The sequence below is a fragment of the Gambusia affinis genome, linkage group LG22 (genome assembly GCF_019740435.1).
Source record: "Gambusia affinis linkage group LG22, SWU_Gaff_1.0, whole genome shotgun sequence".
NCBI lineage: Eukaryota > Metazoa > Chordata > Actinopteri > Cyprinodontiformes > Poeciliidae > Gambusia > Gambusia affinis.
This window is the reverse complement of record NC_057889.1, coordinates 1696772-1702771: the sequence shown is the minus strand read 5'-3', so window position 1 is coordinate 1702771 and position 6000 is coordinate 1696772. Positions and strand designations below refer to the sequence as shown.

At 36.8% G+C, this 6000-nt stretch overlaps 1 long non-coding RNA gene across 1 annotated transcript; it reads right to left on the bottom strand.

Moving 5' to 3' along the window:
- Positions 1–966: 966 nt before the first annotated feature.
- On the bottom strand, positions 967–3133 carry LOC122825673. The gene is made up of 4 exons (XR_006369694.1): positions 2671–3133; positions 2353–2476; positions 2195–2262; positions 967–1668 (listed from the first exon to the last, which is right to left on the bottom strand). It is a non-coding gene; the product is annotated as an uncharacterized LOC122825673 (long non-coding RNA).
- Between the last annotated feature and the right edge of the window lie 2867 nt (positions 3134–6000).

Below are 6000 nucleotides of genomic sequence, written 5' to 3'. Positions count from 1 at the left end.
GTCTATAAAAGTTGAAAGCTTTGTGTTCATGCATTTGTAACAGGAAATTATGTATATCAAAATAAATTTATACACAGTGTGAAATGCATAGTGTCACCTTTAGGAGATACAGGGAAACTTGCAGAGGATAGACAGATATAGACAAACAGAAAAAAACAGATGTATAAAGTAAACATTATGCTAAGACCACCTAAAATATGATTCGATTTTAAAATATGATTCTATTTTAGGTGGTCGAGGTAGACCAGTTATTCATATTATAAAAGAGCAGATCGACTTTCTTTTGGCCCAAGGTGGGGCTTTGTGGTCCATGGTGGCATCAATGGATGTTCTCGCTTAGTTACCTACTTGAACTGCAGCACAGACAATCACATCTCAACAGTGCTATTTCATTTTCTCAAGGCAACAGGCCTCTATGGTTTACCTTCTAGAGTGAGGTCAGACCATAGTGGAGAGAATGTGGCACTGGTGATGAACGTCGGAGTCATCTAACTGGGGAATCCATCCATAATCAGAGTTGAGCGTCTTTGGAGGGATGTGGTTTTACATGTTCTGGAACCATTTTATAGCACATTTTATAATCTTAAAGATTCAGCCCTCTTGGATCCCAGCAATGATGTGCACAAACTTTCTCTTCACATAGTTTTTCTTCCTGAGAGTCAAAGCCGACTGGAACAATTCAGAAAGTCATGGAACCACCATTCCTTGCATACAGAAAACAATAAAACACCAACAGAAATCTGCACTGAACGGATGTTGGCAAACAGCACAGCAACTAACAACGTGTTTGGTGAAACTTCCAGCTAATCAGAGACTCTGCAACAGCATGGCCTTTGGCCACTACCAACCACTGATGCTGAAGAGGTTCCTAGCGTAGTTGTAGAACCACCTCGAACCAGGCTCAGTCGGCACCGACCTCAGTCATTTAATCTTGCAGTCAATCATATTTCAGATCTGAAGGAGAAATACCAGGCCTGTTGTGCAGAAACTGCAAATGCTTTATTGATTTAAATACATGTCACAGAACATTTGATCAAATGCATTGTTCTAAAGATACAATTACTACAAATAAAACTCGGAATTGACATGAGTAGGTAACCTTTCAGATTTAATTATAAATGTTAAGGTGTTTAAAGATATGACAAATTAATTACACATTCTGGAGAGCAATTGAGCAGTGTTCATTACCAGAGACCTTTTGATTTGCAGTGTGGCTTAAATGTACACCTTTAAATTGTGAAACCAAAAAGTGGTTAAAAAGACTCCTATTCTTTGCAAAAAACAAGAGAAGCCAATATTGTATTTACATTCCAATATTTCGGCCATTACATTACCTTTACTATAACTTGCTTTAAAATACTTAACTTTTCAAAACATTCCAACTCTATTTTAAAAGAAATGCTTATTACAGTTATTAGCTGATTATGCAACACCAAAGGTAGGTCCCTGCAGCACCCCGTCTGTCATGTACTTTGTGAAAGACTCATAGTCTGGGTGTACAGGAAGGCAGAGTACTATCAGGCAAGTATTTGCTTCTGGGAAGACTCTGTTAGCCTCATGGAGGAATTCAATTTGTGGACGATGGGGAAAGCCCAGTGGAGGTACCGTGGATGCTCCAGAAGCAAACTCCAGTATCATTCCAAGGGTAATGGGACTGCAATTCTCCTTCTGAAAGACAAAATGTTGAAATTATGACCTTTGTAATAAAGTATCCAGTGTGTACTCTTAAAGACATGGAAGAAAAATGTGTCAAATGTCTGTCCTTGTTCCTCCTCAAACTTGTTATATTGGTGATGACATTGCATTTCTTGTAAGTAAATATAAATCAAAACATTTTGAAGACAAACCATGACTAAGCATGATCATTGTAAATAGTATGTAAAAGTATGCATTTATGCAACAAATTACCCAATATACTGTATATTCACTGGTAAAAGACAGACAATTTGTTATGGCAGCTTAACAAAACGACATTACAGGAAAGAGACTTTTCTAGTAATTTAACAGTTTTTGGTGTCACTAGTCATTTAAAAAGTTTGCCTTTACACTCAAACTATGATTACTTGTTCTTGGACAGTGGTGATAAGTCGGTCACTTGATGGTTCTTTCAATTGCCTAAAACATGAGAACTAAAGCTAAACTAAAATGTGAGTAGCAACGACAACAAATTATGATAACTAAAATGTTAACTCACATTTTCTTGGTCTGCTAAAAAAGACTCTTCATACTCTTCGTCTTGCTGGGACCACAGAGATCGCCAATCTAGAAGTGTACAGCACAGAGATTGTTAAAGTCAACATCAGAAATAAGTTATAAAACAAAAATGCATATATTGTTTTTTAAATTAATGACCTGCTCTTCCTCCAAATGTTGTCTGTTGGCACTCTCTCAACCTCTGGAGAGACGTCCTGTACTTCTGGTGCAGTTGAGGGTTCTGCAAACAAACTCCTGGACATTGCTGAGGTTGACAGGTTTCCTAGACATGGCCAAGACATTTCAAATTATAGTGGAAGATATTACTTTGGATGTACCACACTACATAAAATTATTTTTGTGTAAAAAACAATCATACGTGTGACACATCTGCTCGTGGCAAAATGTAGGATCTGCTTTTGCCAACCTTTTCCTTCAGCTCCCTTACAGAATTCACTTGTAATTTTTTTTTTTTACCTTTCGTCCTTTTCCAGCTCTTGCCAGTTCAAAGCCAACCAGATTTAGGCTGATGTGTGGGTAGCTTTGACACACAAAGTTGTTCAGTTCAGACAAGCTCCAATTCAGGTTAATTTTGGAGCTCCTGGTTTCTGTCCCCTCATGCACAGGCCTGAATAATCAACAGTGACAAAGCAATGTTAAACACAATAACAAAGAACACAAAGCCATTTAAGTTTAAACTCATCAGCCCGCCAGATGACTCTGGTGAAAGAGTAAAATTATCATGAAGTGGTGAATTAAACCCATGTTAAAAGCAAGCAGCCGAGCTGCAATGAACACAACAGAATCACACTATTGATCCATCATAGATGCTAACTGATATTCTATAACATGGAGTGTGTAACTGGGGTTGCCACCTTTCATAAGTTTCAAGAAGAAACGCCCATTGTGGCTTCTCATGTAGATTATAAAAATTGTGAAATTAAAATATGAAAGCCAATAATTTCATTTATCCTAATGAACAGACTGCTATGGACTGGCTACCTGTCCAGGTGTACCCCGCCTCTCGCCCGCTGCTGGTGTGCGAGATAGGAACAAATCATATACACTACAAATCGCTTTCCATATCGCTTCGGGACGTAAAATTTATTTGCCAAAATACCGGACTATTCCGTATCTTGTAGACAATTCCATATTTTATAGGGCGGATGGCAACTCCAGTGCTAACTAAATAGGCTACTTAAATTTTCCCTATAAATATTTAATTATTCCACTAGCACGAAGCTAACGTAGCTTGGAAAGCTACAGTTATATGAACCGATAACTGAACATCCACTTACCTTGACTTCTCTGCACTTGACGTCGAAAAAGTCTTCTTGTTGCAAAGAATAAATTATTCTCTGCAACATGTATTTCTTAATTCATGTCAAGCTCGAGTTGCAGCGCTGAATATTGTTAAAAACACGAACATTTGAGCTGGACTGATCTGACACTGTGGACCACTGAATAGCATAATCAAGTAGCCGAAGGCTAGAATGCCTTAGAATATCCGCCAAAATGTTACGTAAATCTGTGACGTTTTGACTAGACAGAATGCTAATTCAAGATATCAGTAATGTCATTTTGACTAGTCAGAATGTCAATTTAAGATATCTTAAATGGAAAAGCTGAATAATTCAAGATATCTCAAATTCATTTAGAGATATCTTAAAAGGAATTTTGACTAGTCAAAATTACAATTCAAGATATCTTAAATTTAGTTTTGTCTAGTCATTATTTGCATTTAAGATATCTATAATTTAGTTTTCACTAGTCAAAACTACATTTCTCCTATCCAAAAATACATTTAAGATATCTTGAATTATGGTGTAATTTGAGATATCTTTAATTAGAATTATGACTAGTCAAAACTAAAATTGAGATATCTTTAATTTACTTTATGACTAGTCGTAATTTAATTGTAGATATCTGAAATGTGTATTTCAGATAGTCAGTAATTCATTGTAGATATCTTGAATTGAAGTCTCCATACAACTGAATGGTAAATCTGACGTCATTTCGACTAGTCAGAATGTAATTAGAGATATCTCAAATAGGTATTTTGACTAGTCAAAATATAATTAGAGATATCTTAAATCGCTAAAACGTCTAGTCATAATACAATTTGAGATATCTGGAATGTAAGGGCGGCAAAACCGAATTTATGTTAAAACGGCTTGCCATATAAGTGGAGTATTTGTCTTCATAAGTGGCCGAAATAAAAGGAACCTTTTATAGTTCATGTGTATTAATGATTTTGATTATGACACTCATCAAAGTGTTATGTTTGTTACCAGTTTTCTCAATGGTTTATTGTGGCATATTTTATGACTTTATATTTATGTGTTTTTATTAAGTAAAACATTTTGACACTGCATCGTTGCTGAAATGTGCTACACAAATAAACTTGATTGAAAAGGAGCCAGCAAGAAGAAAAAATCTGACATCTGGGAATACTTGAGATGATTCACTCACAAGATTCTTAAATAACAATAATTAAACCCTTCACCTCTAAAATTTTCACCTTCTTGAAATTTCCACTATTTCTTTGTTCTGCAAAAATATATCAGTCTTGCACAGCAGAAACAGACTTAAAGCTGTTGGATGAGTAAAATTCTGGCTTATGAGTAAAAATATAAGGGATCAGATCAGAGAGCCAATAGAAAGTTTTTCAGGAGGCAAATCAAAACTCGAAGAAAACTGTCTGCCCCAACAAGCACTGCACTCCGAGTACACCAAAACAAATGTCTACTGTTAAATCAGTCAATGACAGAAGAAAACAGCCATTAGGATTGGCAACAAATAATTTTAATAACTAAAAACGATTAGTTAAATAGGATTTAATTGACTCTCCTGTTACTAAACGTGAGTTTGACAAAAACTTTGTGACAATATTGCATTTACTAATTGTTTTTAAATATGTCTGTCTGAGTGACAGGCTGTCACAGCTTCACCAGCAGGTGTCACTAGTGAGAAATGAATGAAGCATCGAGTAATGAACTTTTGGGCAAAGCAATGGGCCGGAAGCTTCATTGCTTCATGAGGCTTCATTTGCCCATCACTAGTGGAAGGGCGAGCGATCGCAAAGAAAGGATCTGGTGAGATAGCTGACTGAGATCTGAGGCATGCGGCTGAACAGGTTGAGCTCAGCTGGAAAGCGCACGACGCCATGGATGGCGGTCCTTATCAGCTGGGGCTTGGACGGTGATTGGACGTAACGAGTCTTGGTCCGGCGTTGAGCAATCAACGGTGATGAGCCGGAAGTTCCGGCTGGATGATGCAGGTGGGGCTAAAAGAGTCTTCCAGCTTGAATTTACGCCTAGGCTTCATTATAACCTAAAGATTATGTTGTATATTTATGCACATTTAAAGACTCTAATCTTTAAACCTGTCCAATGTTTGGTTGCTCCTAAATTAATATTTTGACTTTGAAATGAGCCAATGTGTGTTACATGATAAATCTTCAGCACTGAAGTTCAATCTGTTTATTGATCACAGTCATAACAGTGTTGACAACATTAAGGAGCTGCTGCACTGATAACATGAAGTGAGGTAGAATCAAGATAATTAAAGTATATAAAGTAGTTGTACGACACATTTATTAATTGTGTTTTATGTTGAGTTTAGAGGTTTTAGTGAACTCTGAACTGAACTACTTCAATAGGAGTAGGAGGCTACATGGTGTTGTGTTGATATTCTTCTGATCTGTTTTTACTTGATCAGATAACAGAGACTCGTGACACAGCACTAAGTTGCTGTATCAGTGTTTTATACACGCCATAACGCTACTGAACAGCCAATCAGATGCAG